The sequence below is a fragment of the Acinonyx jubatus genome, chromosome A1, assembly GCF_027475565.1.
Source record: "Acinonyx jubatus isolate Ajub_Pintada_27869175 chromosome A1, VMU_Ajub_asm_v1.0, whole genome shotgun sequence".
Lineage (NCBI taxonomy): Eukaryota > Metazoa > Chordata > Mammalia > Carnivora > Felidae > Acinonyx > Acinonyx jubatus.
Window position 1 is genome coordinate 42,891,884 of NC_069380.1, and position 23,464 is coordinate 42,915,347.

The window sequence follows — 23,464 nt, forward strand, 5'->3', positions numbered from 1 at the left end:
TAAGTCTCTGGTAAGACCTTAAAGCTGGCAGCGTATTTAAAGTCAATAATTATTTATATTTACAAAGCATGTAAGCCAGTGACTTAAACAAATAAATCTATTCTATAAGACAATGTCTAAAAACTAAGAGTGTTCAGTATGTTAACTTCCATGAAGCAAATAGACAGATTTATTATATTTGAAGGTTGTATTTATCCTAGATGCTTAACACAAAGCACTTATATTAGAACATCATGCGGTGCACCTGGGTGGCTCAGTCGGTTGAGAGTCCGACTTTGGCTCAAGTCATGATTTCGTGTTTTGTGAGTTCCACCCCATGTCAGACTCTGTGCTGACAGCTCAGAGCCTGGAGCCTGCTTCAGATTCTGTGTCGCCCTTTCACTCCCCCACTTGCGCTGTCTCTCTCTCTCACTCATTCTCTCTCTCAAAATAAGTAAACGTTAAAAAATTTTAAAAAGAAAAACATCATGCAAATACTGCTATTAGTTGGAAGACATCAAAGCCATCATCACTGCCGGTGTGCTTGAAATCAGAAAAATAAGCCATAGTTCTGCAGTTATATACACCCATGCCTTTGTGTAACACAATATGAAACAGGGCACTGGGCTCTGTTTCTAAATATAACCATTCACAGTTTCCCACAGTGTTTAGCCGTTTGCAGGACACTGACACATTACGGGGTATTTTTTAACCTCTCCACAATTATAATTCAGGTTTTTACAAGAGTGTCCTAGTGTATGCAGGCTGCTAAACAGCACACCATTAATTGGTGGCTTATAAACAACAGAAATTTACTTCTCATAGTTCTGGAGACTAGGAATCCAAGATCAAGGCACCAGAAGATTAGATGTCTGCTTCACAGATGGCTGCCTTTTCACTGTGCCCTCACATGGCAAAGGGACAAGGGAGTTCTCTGTAGTCTCTTTTATAAGGGCACTAATTCCATTCATGAGGGCTCTACTCTTATGACTTAATCATTTCCCCAAATCCTCACCTTTTAATATCATACCTGGGGTTAGGATTTAGCATATGAATTTTAGGGAGACATAAACATTTAGTCTATAGCAAAGAGTCTTATGTTTACATGGAAATTTATAATGTGATACTCAGATCGAGGAATGCCAGATATTGATAACTCTAAAATGCCAATGATTTTCAAACAAGAAAATAAATGCTCCAATAGGCCTATTTGGCACATTCATGATTTTAAAGCAAGTAATTAATTTTTTTAACTCTCTTTTTTATTGGGGCACAGTTGCCCCCATGCCTTGATTGTATATTTGGTTTAGATAGTGTCGGAGACATTACTTCGAAATTTAGTTTAAGCTTTATTTATTTTGTATTTGCATTTTTTTAATTTTAATTTCTACTCATATTTTTATTTATTTTTATGTATTTTATTTATTTATTTTGAGAGAGAGAGGAAAGCAAGTGGGGTAGGGGCAGAGAGAAAGGGAGAAAGAAAGAAGCAGGCTCCAAGCTGTCAGTACAGAGCCCGATGTGGGGATTGAACTTACAAACTGTGAGATCATGACCTGAACTGAAACCAAGAGTCAGATGCTTAATAGACCAAGCAATCCAGCACCCCAAATTTTTATTTTCATTTAAATCTTAGTTAACATATACTGTAGTAATGGCTTCAGGAGTAGAAATTAGTGATTCATCACTTACAAATAACACCCAGTGCTCATCCCAAGTGCCCTCTTTAATTCCCATCACCCATTTAGCCCATCCTCCCACCCTCGTCCCCTCCAGCAACCCTCAGTTTGTTCTCTGTATTTTAGGGTCACTTATGGCTTGCCTCCTTCTCTGTTTTTATCTTATTTTTCCTTCCCTTCCTTTATGTTCATGTGTTTTGTTGATTAAATTCCACACGAGTGAAATCATATGGTATTTGTGTTTCTCTGACTGACTTATTTCCCTTGGCATAATACATACCAGTTCCATCCATGTTGTTGCAAATGGTAAGATTTCATCCTATTTAATCACCAAGTAATATTCCATTGTGTATATATACCAACTCTTCTTTATTCATCAGTCAATGGACATTTGGGCTTTTTCCATAATTTGGCTATTGTTGATAAAATGCTGCTATAAACATTGGGTGCATGTGACCCTTTGAATCAGTATTTTTATATCCTTTGGATAAATACCTAATAGTGCAATTGCTGGGTCATTATGCTAGTTCTATTTTTAATTTTTTGAGGAAACTCCATACTGTTCACCGGAGTGGCTGCACTGGTTTGCATTCACACGAGGGCAAAAGTGTACCCCTTTCTCTACATCCTTGCCAACATCTATTGTTGCCTGAATTGTTAATTTAGTTTAAGTTTTATATTTGATACTAGATGCTCAATTTCATTGGGGATATTTTAGAAAATATTCCAATTATTCACTTATTTCAACTGGAATATTTTTTTCCTTAAAACTAATCAGATTTAGAAATTCTCAGTATAAAAGAAATTAGCCCCCAACCTATGGAGTTTCAAGATTAATACAAGAATCTAGGAAAACAATATTATTATCAAATTTCACAGTAGTTCTTAAACTAATTAAGGATAGATAGTAAGCAAAGAAAAAAAATGAGAAGCTAAAATATCTAGTTAAGTCTGTATAACATACTTTCTGTACAAGCAAAAAAATAAAATATAGACAGTAAAATTCACAGCATTCTTACAAATGGTACAATTATGGAGATGTATCCTGGAGATACAACCCAGGATTTAAATTAGAGGAATTAGAATAAAACACTTGACATATCTATTTAAATGCTTTTGTTTACCACTTTGCTACTCCTTTTCAAGAATCTTCTAATAGGTAGCATGCAAGTAAGAATTAATTGAGTACATTTGCCACATTCTCATTGAAAATTATTTATTGTCAATAGCAGGCACATCCTGAAAGTTATGGGGAGTTTGCTATATACATTTATACTTAAATTAATTCTTTTGTGGAATATATGAACTTTTATACCATAACAAGGTTACAATTCACAGGTTGTTCTTTGATTGTTTTTTTAGCATGCTAAATTAAACTTACCTTGAAGTCCCATAAAAGACAATAATCTGAACCAGATGGCTTACACATAATTGCAATAAATCATCATTGATTCTGAAAAAGCATTACTGAGATACGCTACATATTTAACTTGACTCAGTAGAGAAAGAAATAAAACAAAGACAGATGATTTCTATCAGGCACTTTGCAAGGTTTAGTCTCTCTTTATAAACACACACATGTAATATATATGTAATATATAACATCCACACATATATTATATATATATATATTATTGAATGTATATTCACATTTAATTCTCATATTAATCTATAAAAGATGTATATAAATTATGTGTGTGTGTGTGTATGTGTGTGTGTGTAAATAAGGAACAGACAGGGGCACCTTGGTGGCCGACTTCAGCTCAGGTCATGATCTCACAGCTCATTGTTCGAGCCCTGCATCAGGCTCTGTGCTGACAGCTCAGAGCCTGTATCCTGCTTCGGATTCTGTGTCTCCCTCTCTCTCTGCCCTTCCCCCGACTCGTGCCCTGTGTCTCTCTCTCAAAAATAAATAAACATTAAAAAAATAAATAAGTAAACAAATAAGGAACAGACAAATCTGTATGTGATTAACACCAAGGCCTTCATACATGGCAATAAAAGTACATTTCATAATTTTGAGTGTTTTCCAAAAGGATGCTGAGATTTAAAAATATATGACATCAACATCATCATTATTACTGATATAATTTACATTTATTGCACACTTTTTAAAATTGTTCATATATCCTAGTTCTCTCAGGATGGTCCCAGTTTACACCTGTTTTTCAAACAGAATTTTTAAGAGCACCACACTCAATATTAAATTATTTTACTTTGGTTGATAAATTAAGTGACCACATTTCTGATTATGAAATAAGCATTTTATTATATTTTGAATGCATTTAGCCATCAATTCCTAAAATGGTCACTTTCCACATGAAGAAATGAGAGTAGTTTATTAACTAATATAAGTTTGTCCAATCAGTAAATTATAGAAATTTACCTTGGAATAAACCCAGGTACCTGGACCCTCCTACCAATGCACACAAGATAATTTAGCTGTTCTCAACAGAGTGAATTTGAATGTTTTAATTCAGTGTAATTGATTGCATGTAATTTATATTAGGTGACATGTTCCCCTCCATGGATGGAGAAATATAAAATCTATGATAAAATATGTGGAAGGTACTGGGACAAAGTGAACCTTGAAATAATCAGTTGTGTTTTAGCAAGGGAAGGTATGTGCAATACACTAGGGAGGGAAAAGCACCCCATGTGGAAGTAGAGAAATTAGCATATTTGCAAAAGTTTAAAAGTAAATGATCTCTTTGGTTGGAAAAATTCAAATTAAATTTAATATAGAATTAGGAGTTCTTTTCAATATGCTCCCATTCTTTTTAAACATGTAAAATGTGCAACTTAATCATTCCAGCAACTTCTAATCTGGCATACTCAGAATTTCCGTATTATAAGAATAATGTCTGTGTCATACTTTAAATCCTATCATTTTCTGATATTCTTGAACTGCTTAAATATTAGTTATATACTATGATATTTTATAGGTTTTTCAGTAGTATTTAAAACAGGTTTACACATTATAAAAAATGGATATTTTGCAGTTGGACAAAGGAGGGAAAAGTAAAAATATTGAAAAAAGAGGAAGAAAAGTTATCATTATTTGATATGATATGGGACACCTATGACAATCAGTTTATATTAGAAATATATAGATTTATTCAGCCAACAGCTATCTTGAGAGCATCTGTGTGAGGTGTTGGAAATTGGTCCCTTTCCTCAAAGATTTTACTTCTTAGCAGATTTCAAATTCTATTATATCTCTCCTGATTTATCTTCAATTCTAGTTCTATATCTTAAGCAACAATGATTTTATATAAGTACCAGAGCCTCAGTATATTGTAAAAAGGGCACATGTATGTGTGTGTATGAATTTATATGCAAACGCATGCATGTATGTGTGTACATGTGTGTATATATACACAAATGTATAAATAGATGATGGATAGATAGATAGATAGATAGATAGATAGATAGATAGACAGATAGATATAGGCAGGCATATATGCCTAGATTTGTGTACACAAAAATGCACACACACACACACACACACACATTCAGAAACATTTATTTGGACTGGTGAAACTGTGAAACTATAAGTCTTACCATTTTCTGAAATCTTGCTACTTTATTGAAGCAGCTTTGAGTTTTAGTCTTCTTTGTATTTGTTACATAAAGGAATAAAAATTTGGGTGTTATGGAGTCCAAAGGTTTTGTTATATAAACTAATATGTTTATCCATCAAATTTTACAGTTGAAATTGATTTTTGAAAATAGAAAATGTCCCCCAAATTTGATCAAGATGCACCATTCTTTGAGTTACACACACACACACACACACACACACACAATCTTAGCTACCTTTATAATATAATCTTTTCATTGTTTAAAAAAGGAAGTTGCTATTATCTGTGTTAACATGCTGTGATTACTATTAATTTCCACTACCTTTTTCATCATAATTGTTATAGTCTTCATTATTTCATCGCATTAGTCCTTCTTGGATGTCAGTATATTCAATATAATTGTGAACTTTTCAAGCACGACCTTCTTGATTTATTTCTGAAGGCTATGAAGAGGGCTATCTTACCACCTGCATCCTTCTAAAATGTAAAATAGTTGAATTGAAAGTAAACTGATGGAAAAAGTTAACCTTTTGATTTGGAAAGGTCTGCTGCATTTATGTCACAGGAGCTCTTTAGTATATTTTTGTCTGTTTACTAAGGACATATCTAAATACCCGAATTTAGATAATTTCAAGACAGAAATCAAGAATACTCTATGGGGCGCCTAAGTGGCTCAGTTGGCTGAGTGTTCAACTTTGGCTCATGTCATGATCTCCCGGTCTGTGGGTGCAAGCCCCATGTCAGGCTCTGTGCTGACAGCTTGGAGCCTGGAGCCTGATTTGGAATCTGTGTCTCCCTCCCTCTCTATGCCCCTCCTCTGTTCATGCTCTGGCTCTCTGTCTCAAAAATAAATAAACATTTTTAAAAAATTATATAAAAAATGGAACACTCTAAAAACTGGTCTAACATTAGTTGTTTCAGTTGTTTCCAATAATTAATAAACCAACTATTAATAAATTAGACCCATCACTTCTGTTAAAAACCTATCAGAAATCAGTATCTGTTTTTAGTTTGTTATATTCAAATTATTTTTCAATATCAAGGCAATCATTAAATAATAAATATAGTATTTTATTAACATGAAATAATGAAAATAAGTTTTCTTTTAGAACATATCATTTAATAAAATAAATTTTTATGAAACCAAGAGTTAGTTTTTGAAAAAATAAACAAAATTGATAAACCTCTAGCCAGGCTTCTCAAAAAGAAAAGGGAGATGACCCAAATAGATAAAATCATGAAGGAAAATGGAATTGTTGCAACTAATCCCTCAAAAATACAAGCAATTACCAAGGAATACTATGAAAAATTATATGCCCACAAGCTGGACAACCTGGAAGAAATGGACAAATTCCTAAGCACCCATACACTTCGAAAATTCAAACAGGAAGAAATAGAAAACTTGAACAGACCCATAACCAGTGCAGAAATTGAATCAGTTATCAAAAATCTCCCAACAAATAAGAGTCCAGGACCAGATGGCTTCCCAGGGAAATTCTACCAGACATTTGAAGCAGAGATAATACCTATCCTTCTCAAGCTATTCCAAAAAATAGAAGGGAAACTTCCAGACTCATTCTATGAAGCCAGTATTACTTTGATTCCTAAACCAGACAGAGACCCAACAAAAAAAGAGACTACAGGCCAATATCTCTGATGGATATGGATGCAAAAATTCTCAATAAGACTAGCAAATTGAATTCCACAGCATATAAAAAGAATTATTCACCATGATCAATTGGGATTCATTTCTGGGCTGCAGGGCTGGTTCAACATTCACAAATCAATCAATGTGATACATCACATTAATAAAAGAAAAGATAAGAACCATATGATCCTGTCTATCGATGCAGAAAAAGCATTTGAGAAAATTCACCATCCTTTCTTAAAAAACCCCTTGAGAAATTTGGGATAAAAGAAACATACTTAAACATCATGAAAGCCATTTATGAAAAGCCCACAGCTAATATCATCTTCAATGGGGAAAAACTGAGAGCTGTCCTTCTGAAATCAGGAACACTACAGGGATGGTCACTCTCACCGCTGTTGTTCAACATAGTGTTGGAAGTGCTAGCATCAGCAATCAGACAGCAAAAGCAAATCAAAGGCATCAAAATTGGCAAAGATGAAGTCAAGCTTTCACTTTTTGCAGCTGACATGATATTATACATGGAAAACCCGATAGACTCCACCAAAAGTCTGCTGGAACTGATACATGAATTCAGCAAAGTTGCAGGATACAAAATCAATGTACAGAAATCAGTTGCATTCTTATACACTCATAATGAAGCAACAGAAAGACAAATAAAGAAACTGATCCCATTCACAATTGCACCAAGAAGCATAAAATACCTAAGAATAAACCTAACCAAAGATGTACAAGAACTGTATGCTGAAAACTATAGAAAACTTATGAAGGAAATTGAAGAAGATATAAAGAAATGGAAAAACATTCTGTGCTCATGGGTTAGAAGAATAAATATTGTTAAATGTGAATACTACCCAAAGCTATCTACACATTCAATGCAATCCCAATCAAAATTGCACCAGCATTCTTTTCGAAACTAGAACAAGCAATCCTAAAATTTCTATGGAACCACAAAAGGCTCCAAATAGCCAAAGTAATTTTGAAGAAGAAGACCAAAGCAGGAGGCATCACAATCCCAGACTTTAGCCTCTACTACAAAGCTGTAATCGTCAAGACAGCATGGTATTGGCACAAAAACAGACGCATAGACCAATGGAATAGAATAGAAACCCCAGAATTAGACCCACAAAAGTATGGCCAACTAATCTTTGACAAAGCAGGAAAGAATATCCAATGGAAAAAAGACAGTCTCTTTAACAAATGGTGCTGGGAGAACTGGACAGCAACATGCAGAAGGATAAAACTAGACCATTGTCTTACACCATTCACAAAAATAAACTCAAAATGGATAAAGGACCTGAATGTGAGACAGGAAACCATCGAAACCCTAGAGGAGAAAGCAGGAAAAAAACCTCCCTGACCTCAGCCGCAGCAATTTCTTACTTGACACATCCCCAAAGGCAAGGGAATTAAAAGCAAAAATTAACTACTGGGACCTCATGAAGATAAAAAGCTTCTGCACAGCAAAGGAAACAATCAACAAAACTAAAAGGCAACCAACGGAATGGGAAAAGATATTTGCAAATGACATATCGGACAAAGGGCTAGTATCCAAAATCTATAAAGAGCTCACCAAACTCCACACCCGAAAAACAAACAATCCAGTGAAGAGATGGGCAGAAAATGTGAATAGACACATCTCTAAAGAAGACACCCAGATGGCCAACAGGCACATGAAAAGATGCTCAACGTCACTCCTCATCAGGGAAATACAAATCAAAACCACACTGGGATACCACCTCACGCCAGTCAGAGTGGCTAAAATGAACAAATCAGGAGACTATAGATGCTGGAGAGGATGGACCCTCCATCCTCTGGAACTGGATGGAGAGGGTTCCAGTTAAAGGGAACCCTCTTTAACTGTTGGTGGGAATGCAAACTGGTGCAGCCACTCTAGAAAACAGTGTGGAGGTTCCTCAAAAAATTAAAAATAGATCTACCCTATGACCCATCAATAACACTGCTAGGAATTTACCCAAGGGATACAGGAGTGCTGATGCATAGGGGCACTTGTACCCCAATGTTTATAGCAGCACTCTCAACAATAGCCAAATTATGGAAAAAGCCTAAATGCCCATCAACTGATGAATGGATAAAGAAATTGTGGTTTATATTCACAATGGAATGCTATGTGGCAATGAGAAAGAGTGAAATATGGCCTTTTGTAGGAACGTGGATGGAACTGGAGATTGTTATGCTAAGTGAAATAAGCCATACAGAGAAAGACAGATACCATATGTTTTCACTCTTATGTGGATCCTGAGAAACTTAACAGAAGACCATGGGGGAGAGGAAGGAAAAAAAAAAAGAGGTTAGAGAGGGAGGGTGCTAAAACATAAGAGACTCTTAAAAACTGAGAACAAATTGAGGGTTGATGGGAGGGAGGAGAGGGTGGGTGATGGGTACTGAGGAGTGCACCTGTTGGAATGAGCACTGGGTGTTGTATGGAAACCAATTTGACAATAAATTTCATATTTAAAAAAATAAAATAATAAAATAATTTTTTTAGAAAATCTAAGTGCTATTTCAAATATATAATGAAATGGCATAATTATATTCGATAAACTTTTTTGGTCATCCCAAGTCATATTAGTGTAAAATATTTAATCTTAGTAAGTAGTCAGTTAATAAATTTTTAAATTTTAGGTTTATTGAGTATATTCTTTATACACTGGCATTTTAAAAATGATTTTATGGGGAATTTTTTCTTCATGTACAATATGTAGTAAAAAATTACTTTTATGCTTCATTTTTCTCTTGAGTGCCCTTCTCCTACCCTTTCTCTTCTCAACTCATCTATCTCATTTCATCTTTTTTTCCAAAGTTTTTATTTAAATTTTTTCAAGGTTTTATTTAATCATCTCATCTCATCTCATCTCATCTCATCTCATCTCATCTCATGCCAATCCCTTTTTTCATCTACACTTTATGTGCTCAGCCTTTTATTGAAAAATCCAGCATCACTTGTCAAAATTAAAAAGAATCATAGAGATTATCCAATATAAATCCTTAAATTATGGATAATAATACCTCTTATGGGATTTTCTAACCAATGGAATATGGGCTGAAATAATGTACAACGTCCCTCAGTGATCCTCATTCTTTTTTCCAAGATGATCTTAGTAGGCCCTTGTTAACAATGATGGTGTTACACATTGGAAGAATCCAATTGACAGGAGGGATCAGAGTCCTCTGCTAACAATGTGAAACAGGGACATGAGAGCCCAGTTAGACTAAAAGACTAAACTGCTATTGAGAATTTATGTGCTATAGTTTGTTTACCCTAGACTGCTTTAGGAAAATGATTTCTTGTAGCCCTCTTAAGAGATGACTCCTCCTCGATGGCTTTCATAAAATTGGGTGTAGACATGGAGTAAGTTTCTTCTCTACTATTTGTAGAACTTCCTCCCCCACACACTTAAAAACTAGACGTTTACATTTAGTGCCACGTATTCAACAAATATTTATCAGACACTTTCACAGACCCTCTTTGAATGCAGACATCTTTATCTTCCAAGTTACTCTTGTATGCATGCCAGCAACATTTTAAGACTTGTCTCCATTTCATTCTAATGCTAATGTCATAATTTTATGAAATTTAACTATCCATATAATTGATTTAATCTGATTTTGCATTATCTTTAAGTTGTTTTCTTCCAGTGGTAAAATGATTTTTGCCACTTTATCTCAATCACTTACTACCATATAATGGTTTATTGACCTCACTCGTAATATTCCCCATGTGTCCCGGAAAAGTCAACATTTATAAAATGCTCTACACAACTCTACATATTCTGCCTTACTTTACATATTTTATGACACTTACTCAACTTGCTACAACCCGATTGCCTTTGTGTTTTTCTTCAAAGAGACCAGACAAGCTTTGATAGCTACATGACTAAATATTTCACTTGATATTTGGGCTCAAATGCCACCTCTTTACTGAGTTCTACTTTGACAGCTCTAATTAAAATTGTAACCTCAAACTATGTGTCTGTTTTTGTGCCTATACCATACTGTTTTGATCACTACAGTTGTGTAGTATACCTTGAAATCTGGAATTGTGATAGCTCCAACTTTGTTCTTTTTTTGTCAAGATTTCTTTGGCCTTTTAGGGTCTTTTGTGGCTCCATACATTTTTTTTTTCTTATTTATTTATTTATTTTGAGAGAGACAGAGATAGAGAGAAAGAGAGAGAGCACACACAAGCTGGAGAGGAGCAGAAAGAAAGGGAGAGGAACAATCCCAAGCAGGCTTCACGCTGTCTGCACAGAGCCTAATGTGGGGCTTGATCCCACAAACCATGAGATCATGACCTGAGCCAAAATCAAGAGTTCGATGCTTAACCACCTGAGCCGACAAGGCTCACTAATTCCATACGAATTTTAGTATTATTTTTTCTTACCATGAAAAATGCTGTTGGCATTTTGATAGGGATTGCACTGAATCTGCACATTGCTTTGGGTAGTACGGTCATTTTAACAGTAAAGATCAATGGAACAGGGGAATAGAGAGCTCAGAAATAAACCCACAATTATATGGTCAATTAATCAATGACAAAGAGTCAAAAGTATACCATGTGGAAAAGACAATCTCTTGAATAAATGATTCTGGGGAAACTGGACAGCTGCATGCAAAAGAATGAAACTGTACCACCTTCTTATACCATACACAAAAATAAACCCCAAACGGATTAAAGATCTAAATGTGAGACCTGAAATCGTAAAACTCCTTGAAGAGAACTTAAGGCAGTAATTTCTTTGGCATTGGCTGTAGTACCTTCTTTTTTTTTTTTTTTTTTTTTTTTTAAGATATATCTCCTGAGGTAAGGGAAACAAAAGCAAAAATAGACTATTGGAACTACTTCAAAATAAAAAGCTTCTGCACAGCAAAGGAAACAATCAACAAAACAAAAAGGCAGCCTACCGAATGGGAGGAGATATTTCCAAATGATATATCTGATAAGTGGTTAATATCCAAAATATATGAAGAACTTGTACAACTCAGCACCTAAAAAAAAAATAATTTAATTTAAAATGGGCAGAGGACCTGAAAATTGTACCATCAACAATAAGAAATGCTCCTAATCTTCCTTATCCTTCATATATTTTTAAATCTTTTCTGTAGCATATATCAGCAACTATTCTACTATATAATGTTCTTTTTATTATGCTCATTTTTTTTCTCCTCCTGTAAATTGTAAACTCCTTTAGGACAGGGAACCTGACTTCTTTTACTTTCTGATATATCTTAAGTACTTTTAACAATGTTCTATATATAATAGACAATAAATGTTTTCTAAATGAATGTTGAATTAATGTATGTGTATAGTTATGTATGTCATTCTAATAATTTTATAGTATTTTAAATTAAAACAGCAATAAATCTGAACTGAAACACTCATATTAATTCCAGGTTCTTTATTAACTGGTTCTGTGATGCTAGCCTACTTAACCTCTTAGTTGCCTCACTTACAATTTTAATATAATTATATTTTATCAATCTACTCAGAATTATGAAAATCAAATGAGTTAGTGCATATGAAAGTGGTTCATAAACTCTATATCAGCAAATATTTTAATTAGATATAGTTAAAGGATAAATTGAGGCATAGTAAAAATTTTGAGTTTATTTGAGCAAAAATTGATTTGAATTGATCAGCCTCCAACCTAGCAAACAGAAAGGAGTTCCAAAGAGCTGTACAAAATGAAAACACTTTTACAAAAGGAGTGGGAGAAGTCAGTGAGAGCAAAGTTCTAGTAGGCAAAAATGTGAGTTGGTTATTGTCAGGCTACTTTCCTCTAGGGCATGACAGATAACCTGTGAGGCAGATTACCTAACTAGTGCTGTTCAGGTGACTCTTGATTGACTGGTTTAGGGTTCCACTACTGGGAGAGCTGAAACTGTAACATCGGTTTGCTGACTTGGGACTTAGCATAATTGAGTCCATTTTGGGCCTGGTGTCTAGTTTTTAACAATATAATCCCTTTACATTTTCATTATATTACATCTGTAAGATATAGAAAATGGAAGGAAAAAAAATATTAAGGTAATGCATACTTCCTTTTAAAATAAAACAAAACAAAACCAGAACATGTTTACATTTGAGTTGTTTTGATAACAGACTAAAAATCAGAATTTTAATCCTTTCTTCCTTAGAATTAGACAAGTTGTAGGGAAAATTATATTTTCTACATAAGTTCTATTAGCTAAACATTCCATAGGTAACTTGGGCTTCTCCATTTATAAGTAAAATCCATACTAAAGGTATGAGACCTAGCTGGCAATCCATATATAAAAATCATTCTCATTAATGTAAGTTTACATATATGTTCATGGACAGATATTTATACATATATATTAACATAAGCACATGCATAAATTAACATAATGTATACATGTATGTCATTATTTTGCTGAAAATGATAAATTTGGTAAAAATCTGAATATTTTTGGAGTTCCTGGGATAGACAATGAGATAACATTAGGAGAGAGTTTTAAAATCATGGGGGCATGGGATAGTTCAATACTAATGTACTTCATTTACCCTATGAATATTTCTCTTAAAAAAAAACACAATCCCAGAATAAAGTTTATAAGAGGTCAATATCCTTGAATGGGAAATCAAGGTCTGACAACCATAAAAGAATTGATATGTGCGAATTGACCACATATCAATGATTAGCCTTGAACTCAAGGCTAAACATAACGTGACTGTAAATTTCAGCAACAGAATCGGCAAGTGATAGATGAATGTGGAGTCAGAAAACAAAAGGAGTTTTCAAAACTGAAATACAAGAAGACAGGATGGGTCAGCATTAGCGATATGTCACAGAATACTAGAGGAAACATAAATCTATTCGTAATTTAAAGCATGGTTTTGTTAGCCTGTCAGTGTGGGGCAGATACAAGCTTAACTTTAATGTCATATTCCTTTAAGATGGATCCAAATGCGGTCTTTGATATGAAGAGAATGAAGCTGAAATGTAAAGAAACCTATTAGCGAATATATATGATTCAGGGCTATAAGAATAATAGGAATGTATTTTGTTTATTTTAACAGTGTGAGAAGTAACATGACCCATCCAACAACAGACCACGAAACAGAAGCAAAAACCAAAATATTTTTTGCCTTAGTTCAGTGTTTTTTTTCTATTGCACTGTGTTCCCATTATATATGAGATGCTGTCCTAGATCCTTTAATTTAGAAAGATGAAAAAAGGCATTCTGAATCTGAGAACATTCAGAATTGTCTTTTATTCATTTTTGCTGGTCATATCCAATAATGATAAAAGTGATAGTTAAATTGTGTTTCATTTCAGTCATTCATTCACTCATCAATATGTATTTATTTATTTATTTATCGATCTATTTATTTTAGAAACAGACCTTTTTTTTTTTAAATGTCTTATTTATTCTTAAGAGAGAGAGAGAGAGAGAGAGAGAGAGCATGAGCGGGAGGATGGGCAGAGCAAGAGAGGGACACAAAATCCAAAGCAGGCTCCAAGCTTGGAGCTGTCAGCACAGAGGCTGACATGGGGCTCAAACTCACAAGCCAGGAGATCATGACTTGAGTTGAACACTCAACCGACTGAGCCACCCATACTCCCCCACTCACTGACATTTAAACAACTACCGGGTTTAATAATCAGCTGACAAAATATGGCTATTTGTATAATTATAATTGCATAAGTTTCACTTACTCAGGAATATAGTATTACATACTCCAGTCAATATTTCTTTGTTCATCGTATTAACTTAGATCCATTTGGTTCTAGTAAGGCTATTAGGCAACTTAGAAGTCTCTGTTTTCTTGAGACCTGGCAATAAGATGCATTTACAGTCCTAAAGAGACTTTTAATCTGGCTAAGCAAACTAAGTGTATGTAAAAGTGTGTACATGGTTATATGATAGAATTTCTACTTAAAGTCAAAATGAGGAATGAAGACAGTGGTGTTATAAGAGTTTGGAAGAAAGGACAATTAAAGGGAGTGGGTAATCAAAGAAGAGTTTGTGGGGTGAGATAGTGGGAGTTATGCAGGGTATTAAAGGACTGATTTGATTTCTTCAAGTGATGCCTTTATTGAAGCAAATGACACACTTATTAATGACATAGGCTTCCATTATCTGATTAAATACTTGACTTTACTGACCTGTTACTTTACCTTTGAGACTTCATTTCCTACCTGGCTAGCACAATTCTCCATGTGAAAAGGAAGGTCAATGCTAATCAGAACACTTTCCACAAGGTTATAAAAAATGCTAGCTAATCCTGAAAAAATAAAACATGTTTTTCTCTTGCTTTTACTTATTTTCTTGAAGAAATTAGTGGTAGGTATTTTTTTTAAAGCTGGATGCAGCAAGTAAAATGCATGAGTGCTTGTTTTATTTTAGGTTTGGATTAGATGAGAAAAACAGGGCATTCAGAATGCCCTTCCTCACCTTGCAATGAATCTGACTCATAGGCAATTTATAGCAACACATACAATTTTAAAAGTTGCTGTAGTAATAGTCAGAAGCCAAACTATTATAATTTAAACAGACTAAAATGCCCCCAGAGAACAGATTTTACAAGAAAGCTAAAATTTATTGAAAAACATTGTAAGATAGGTTTTTAATTCATTGTATTTTCATTCCCGAGAAAATCAGTAGCAATAACACTTGTTGAGTTGGCATCCTGCTTGTTGCTTTTGCTGTGCAAGTTAAACTTTCAGTATTGACAACCAAAGACAAGGTCAGAATTATACTGCCTTTTTTGTCCATCTCACTATGATATAATATATCTTTAAGAATGTTTCCAAATATTTCATTGTTTCACATCATTGATGAAATAACAAGTGTCCTTTCTTTTTAAAGGCTTTTTTTTTTTAAAAAAAAAAGGTGTATTTATTTATTTTTGAGAAAGAGAGAGGTAAGGAGGGGCAGAGAAAGAGGGAGACAGAATCCAAAGCAGGCTTCAGGTCATCAACGCTGAGCCCAATTCCAGGGGCTAGAATTCGTGAACCATGAGATCATGACCTGATGAAAATGAGTCAGACACTTAACTGACTGAGCCACCTAGGCACCCCAAAAGTGTCCTTATTATTCTCATAGAACTTTTCGGAAATTTCTACTATAAATTTCAAAAGATATAACATTATGGAAAAATAAAGTTGTGACTTAACTGTGATAAGTATGATCAAGTATGAGGTAAACAATGCAAAATGACAAAATGATATAAGAGCAACCAGGGTTTTGCAAACACAAAAAATTCTTTGATGTGATTATCAGAGAAATAATTTTACCTCATCCATTAAAATAATATATTTTTATTATAGTAAGTGGTAATTTTAAAATTAAACAGAAATGTATGGTTGCAAATGAATAAAGGAAGAAAAATTAAAGGCAACCAACAGAATGTTTAATAATTACTTTTTTTGATGTTTCTGCCATTATTTGGGTTCACATGTAAAATGAACATTAAACCTTTCCTGAGACAATCCCAATTTAAACCTTAGTCCCACATTCTTTATTACTTCTACCTATTCCACACTAAACCACAAAATTAGATAATAAATTATATAGTCATATTTTTATGGAATGTATTTCAAGAATCATTCAATCCTTTTTTCTTCCTGCAACTTTATCACTAGTTCCTAAAATATTTTGTCATCTTTGGGGAATAACACTGTCACTGCAGACGTTTCAACAGAAACAGCAGATATGGAAAATTAAGATCTCTGAGGAAATGTATCTTTACATTCAGTATTATTTCTTTGAGATAACATAATTACTTTCTTATTTTTATTCTTATTATAAAGGTAAAGATGAACATTTTACAACTCTTAACAAGTCTTAAGAATGAGAAAGGACAATAAAAAATTATCAGTCTTATATCTAGGGAAAAATTTTTGTAAAGAAATTTTAAATGTTTTCTTCATTTTCTCTATGCATGGTGTTTGTATATCTTTAGATACTTGTTATACAATTATACATACAATTTTCTGTCTTTAGTTTTATCTCTAAGAATAAAACATAAGCACTTTCTTTTTTTTTTAATATTTTTAATGTTTATTTATTTTTGAGACAGAGAATGAACGGGGGAGGGTCAGAGAGAGGGAAACACAGAATCCGAAGCAGGCTCCAGGATCTGAGCTGTCAGCACAGAGCCCGACGCGGGGCTCGAACTCACAGGCCGTGAGATCATGACCTGAGCCGAAGTTGGACACTTAACCAACTGAGCCACCCAGGCACCCCAGCACTTTCTTATTAAGATTACTGGTAACAGCCACATAACACTTTGAGTAAATATACCAATGTTTATTATTTTGTCTTTGGATATTTAATTAGTTCCCAAACTTAGATATGATAAATAATATTTTTACCAACTTGTTTGCCTTTAAGATTTTCTTATTCTCTTTCTTTTATAATTTTAGAATTTTTTCATCCTAAATTCTAAATTACAGTTTTTGAATGATAAAATACAATTTTAGGTATTTTATTAAGTTTATTGATAAAAGAGTTGTCCAACTTTTTGTACTCCCACCATCCTTTTATGACCTTATACTGGTCCTGTATCTTTGCGTACATCAAGTATTATCTTTTAAAAATACTTGCTAACTGGAGCATCTGGGTGACTGACTGTTAAGCGACTGGCTCTTGATCTTGGCTCAGGTCATGATCTTGCGGTTTGTGGGATGAAGCCCCATGTTGGGCTCTACACTGATAGCATGGAGCCTGGTTGGGACTCTATCTGTCTCTCTCTCTCTCTCTCTCTCTCTCTCTCTCTCTCTCGTCTTCCCTGCTCCTGCTCTCTCTCTCAAAATAAATAAATAAATTTTAAATAAAATAAAATAAAATAATAAACATATTTGCTAATTTGATTCAATTTGTCCTTCTTTAATTATAGATTACAATAAATATATTTTCCACATTATCATCTTCTTCTGCCTCTTGTGTTACTCAAAATCCTTTGGCAACCTATATATTTTACAAGAAGATAAGCTAAGTATACAAAATAAAATTAAGTTCATGTAAGCAATAGGCTATATTTTTTAATGTATTTTTAAGGTCAACCAATCAAATAATTTTTCAATGAATGATGCATGTTTTGTTTGATTTGGTTTTGTTTGTTTGTTTGTTTTCCTGCCAGGGTATCAAGTGGTTGATAGGTGGCTGGATAGATTTAGATGAAAATATTATGAAAAAGTGTCTCAAAAAATTGCAATATATACTTCATTATTATATTCATAGAACCCCCTCATGTTTTTAGTAATAATTGTGCCCTTAGAATTTGCAATACAAGCATTGTATTGGTCAATTGGTTTCTAGAACAGCCTCAAACATTTCTGACGGGACTAATTCTTTGGTATTTATGAGAACTCTCCAGGGAATTCCAATATGACTCCAAGGTTGAGAATCTGTCATCTAGGCTAATGGATTTTCCATTAGTAAATTTGTACTTCTGTAATGTAATAATTGTGTTATTGACTAACTTTTGGCATGATGAAGTAAATAATAATGTAATTGCTAAACTGTCTAGTATTGAAAATATAAATAATGAACAGATTTCCATGGGATTGTAGATGTCAATGGACTGGCATAAATGAGTGAAATAAGTGATGATTTTAGGAGCGACTGGGTGGCTTATTCAGTTAAGCATATGACTTCGGCTCAGGTCATGATCTTGTGCTTCGTGAGTTCGAGCCCCACGTTGGGCTCTGTGCTGACAGCTCAGAGCCTGGAGCCAGCTTTAGATTCTGTGTCTCCCTTTCTCTCTCTGCCCCCTCCCCACTCATGCTCTTTTTCTCTCTGTCTCTTAAAAATAAGTAAACATTGGGGCGCCTGGGTGGCCAGTCGGTTAAGCGTCCGACTTCAGCCAGGTCACGCTCGCGGTCCGTGAGTTCGAGCCCCGCGTCAGGCTCTGGGCTGATGGCTCAGAGCCTGGAGCCTGTTTCCGATTCTGTGTCTCCCTCTCTCTCTGCCCCTCCCCCGTTCATGCTCTGTCTCTCTCTGTCCCAAAAATAAATAAACGTTGAAAAAAAAATTAAAAAAAAATAAATAAACATTAAAAAAATTAAAGAAGTGATGATTTTACATAAGGAGCTAAAAGAGGAAGTGTAGAAACCAAAGCATAACTAATAATTGGATTTGATAATGAGCCATTTTATTTCTATTTATAAATGTTACCTGTTCTAAAAACCGATTATCAAATAGTGGATACAGTCATCATTTTCCCATGATTTGGTAAGAAAGCACAATGGCTCAGCTAGTAGGCCAATTGTTATTTTGGTAAATTGTAAAAATTAATGTTTTCACTTTTTAATCTATTGAAGTTTAATTTTTCAGCAAATGTAAGGAAATAGAATTTAAAGTTGACTGACTTGCAATGAAAACAAGGAATATAATATATTACTGAGAAATTTGTAAAAGTAGTATAATCACATAGATGATGACAAATCTGATTGCTGTGAGAAGGCAAATGAACCTAAGACCACTGTTGGATAGTACATAATATTAGTGGTATGAAATATTTAAGACAATTTCTTATCACATATTCATACTAGTAAATATTTTTATTTACAGCTGTCCAGAGCTCTTTTTTACAGTGTGATGAGCTGGTTTTGGCATATATATGGTCTGTATGGTAGAAGGATATTCTAAAGAATTTATTTGTTTTCTTTTTTACAGTTGATAATTCATGTTGCACACACACACACATATATATACATATGTGTATATATATATATATATATATATATATATATATATATATGTAAAATTACAAATACTATGAACCGCTATGCATATATTTAATTAAAAATACTATGAACCACGAAAAGGTACATTGGAAGTAAAATTATGCTTGGAGTAAAAATGCCATTGCTACTAAATTAAAAAAAAAATGAGTCTGAAGGTCAATCCAGACGTTATTTATTCAGAGGACACTGTTGGTATTTGACTGTATGTCTCCTAATTTTAATTCAGTGTTGGAGGAAATAGTGAACATTGAGAATAAAATTAAATTATATCCACTTTTCATATGCTCTGAGTAAAAATGGACATAAACTCTAAAATAGATACCCCACTCAATTTGTTTCCCCAATGAAGTGAAGACATTCACATACATTTTTTTTAAATTTAGGATTATACTATATATATTATTTTACCATTTAATTTTAGTCATAATTTCAAATTAAAGCAATTTCTTTAGATCAATAAGCATTTTATAAATAAAGGAGAAAAATTATGGTTCTCTGGGTTGGAAGGGGTACTAAAGGTAAACATTGCAACCCATTTTTTGGGAAGTATGTCAGGGCTGTTACAGGGAAATTTTTAGGGAATTGCAACACATTATGAATTTTTGGGATCAATCCCTTCCCCGAATTTCTAAAGAGGAAGGATGTTTTTCTTTTCTGAGAAACCACTTAGCCTTGAGTAAACAAGCTAATGATAGAACAAACCATACATCTGTACATGAGAAAAGGTGACAGATTATAAGATGTGAAAAAAGAGAAACTGAGGAAGTGGAGTATATAGAGGAGGAAAGAGGAAAAAGAAGGTGAATGAGTAACATTGTTAGAAAAAGTACAACAGTGAAGAGAGATGTGTTTCTCTTTTTACTGTAATACCTTATTCATCTGACAGAAATTTACATTAAACTACTGAAGTACTTTTCAAAGGTTTAATGTTGAATTTATGCTTCTTTTAAATGTCACACAATGCTGAACTGGCCTTAAGATGGCTCCTGTACGCTTGTATTATACACGTGTTAAATGACATGTGTATGAACAGTTGACAGGCAGAACACAGAATGAAATAAAAGAGGCTCCAAGAGGTGAAAGCCAGGCCCAGAGAATAGCTGAGTCATTTTACTAGATAGGAGGCTGTCCTAGTTGATAGTGGTCCCGGCTGTGTTTGGAATAGCTTTGGGTGATGTAGCCACTTATCTCTTCTCTCTCCTCCATGGCTAAACATACAGTTCTTCTTGGGCTTTTAAAACCACAATGCATTACTGTTTCACTTTTCTATATGTTAATATGTGTCCTAATAACATATCTCATAGTGGTGTTCTCTCTTTTGGGAAAACCAAAAGCAAACAAACAAACAAAAAGCCTGATAGAAAGAATGCTTATACTACTTCATATTGAACTGAAATTTTGGGATTTTTCAGTCATCCAAGGATGACTTTGGAATTTTGGAATATAATGCTTTAGAAACACAGGATTTTCTAAAAGTGTAGAATATTTTACAGCAGGTTTGGACTTTGGATGACTTTGGAATTTTGGAATATAATGCTTTAGAAACACAGGATTTTCTAAAAGTGTAGAATATTTTACAGCAGGTTTGGTCAAAATTAACTTTTATTATTGTGGGCATTATTTTTCTTATAGATTCTGCTCATTGTGCTGAATACTAAAGTTTCTATGCAAAATCCATTATTTTAGTTTCACTTGACAGAACTATAAAGCTAACAACATACTGGGGGAGCCTATACTCAGTTTCAAAGAAAGAAAATTCTGAATGATCAAATCCTTCGCTTTTGTTTGTAATATAAAGAAAAGATACATAAAATTCTGGCATGATGTAAACTATAGTTTCACAAATGAATTAAAATAACAGCTTTACTTTGAAAGATGAAAAATCTAATATTTAATTTTAAGTTAGTTATTCATAATATAGTTTTATTTGCAAACAATTGAAATGTAATTGAAATATAGGTAATAAAGTTATACTATTTAAGCAAGAATCTATTTTTGATATCCAGTATTTTAAAAATACTAAATGAATTAAAGAAAGCATTGACTGCCTTATATATTTCCATTCAGCTAACAAGCAATGCCATATTAATAAATGCCTAGACTGCACAGAGCCTATCTAAAATGAACTGATTGCCTAACAGACCTACTAAGCCAAATCAGACAGTGAAGTCCAAGAAAAGTATTTCAGAAAATTCATGATATACATTTTTTTTCATTTGCTCATAGGTGGAACTCATCTATTTTTTCCTATACCTTCACCTATTATACTTTTGTTATATTTCACACCACTGTATTCATTTGTAGCCCAACGGGTTTCTTTTTTTCCCCAACCCAACAAGTATGCTTTCATGGTAGAAATTTCAACCTTTCTCTATCCCCAATCTCTTCATAGTATCCATTGCCTTTGCCTGTAATGAAAATGGAAATATTAAAAGGGACTGCTCCTATTACAACCATTTAGAGTGAAAAACGCTCACTATGCTCCATATGCCATCCAGCTGGCTGGGATGGTTGTGTTCTACAAAGCCACTGGAATGTATCCAAACCAATACCTTATCAGGGATGAGAGGAAACAAGGGTGGGAGAAGAAGATGAGATGCAAAAGGGACAAATAGACAGTTGGACAGATTGTTGAATTGGTATTAACCAAGACAGAGAGAGAGAGAGGGTGTTTGAAATAATTTAACATAATTTTGAAATAATTTCAGTGACCTAGAGAGAAACTACAATGCAGTGGTGATGAAACAGAGGTTGATTGATGAGTTAGAAATTGAGGAATGAGAGATGCAACACCTCTTATGCTGTTGATGTCAGCAAAACCTTGCTGTGCTGGGGGAAAAGGCAGAACACCTTTGAGTAGGATAATATATGTATAGTGTCATTTAGTGATGTTTCCCTTCACTAGGATATCAATTCTACCTCAGTTCTTCCAATTCAATTCAGTTCTACTGTGTGGAAGGAAAAAGGGTCTTGTGGCATGGAGGCCAAACTGGGGAAGACAAAAGGAAAGGTATATTGATTTCTAATAAACTCATGGGTTTGTGCATTATTAATTAGTGAACATTTTTATAAAATGTCTTAGGATATCTAATAGAATACTATTACACATGGAACACATGAGGTATAAAGTCAAATTTAGAACTGCTTTGCAATAAGTTAATGGAAATAAAACTAACACTAATCATTGAGTTTCCCCCAGTAATAAGTTCTTTCTTATGTGTGGGCCTATACAAGTTTAAGTAGGGATCTGGGTACATCTTACCTAAATCCTTATTTGGATTTAGCAACTGAATACTTTTGTAAAATTAATGGCTTATTCTCAATTCTAATAGCTGTCAATTTATGAATCATTGTTTTCAAAAAGATATTTTTAGAATCACTTCCCTTAGAGTTGCCAAAATTGCATTTACCTATTTCTCACAAAATACCAACATTGGAAACTGACACACAGGAACAAAGCATACTACAATACAAAAGAAGCAAACGTATTAAAGAGGAATTAACTCTAAGAAGCTCTGACAGATGCAAAGAGCTTCACACTCTGCTCTGTGATGTTTAACATATGTTGTCAATTAAAAATTGCTTAAGAAATATTTAACAAGACAGATCTATCACATTTGGAGTTTGTGGAAATAGTTTTTGCACATTGTCTTATTTTACTTTTACTTAAAAAAAAGCAAAGTTTATTTGCTCAATTTGTGCCTTAATTATTTTTTGAAAAAGGTATTTTTTGATATTTGTTTTTCATAGGTGTTAAATATATTTCCATTAAAATTTAATGGCTGACTGTACATAAAATACTTAACATAATGAATTAAGAGGTATTTATTTCCC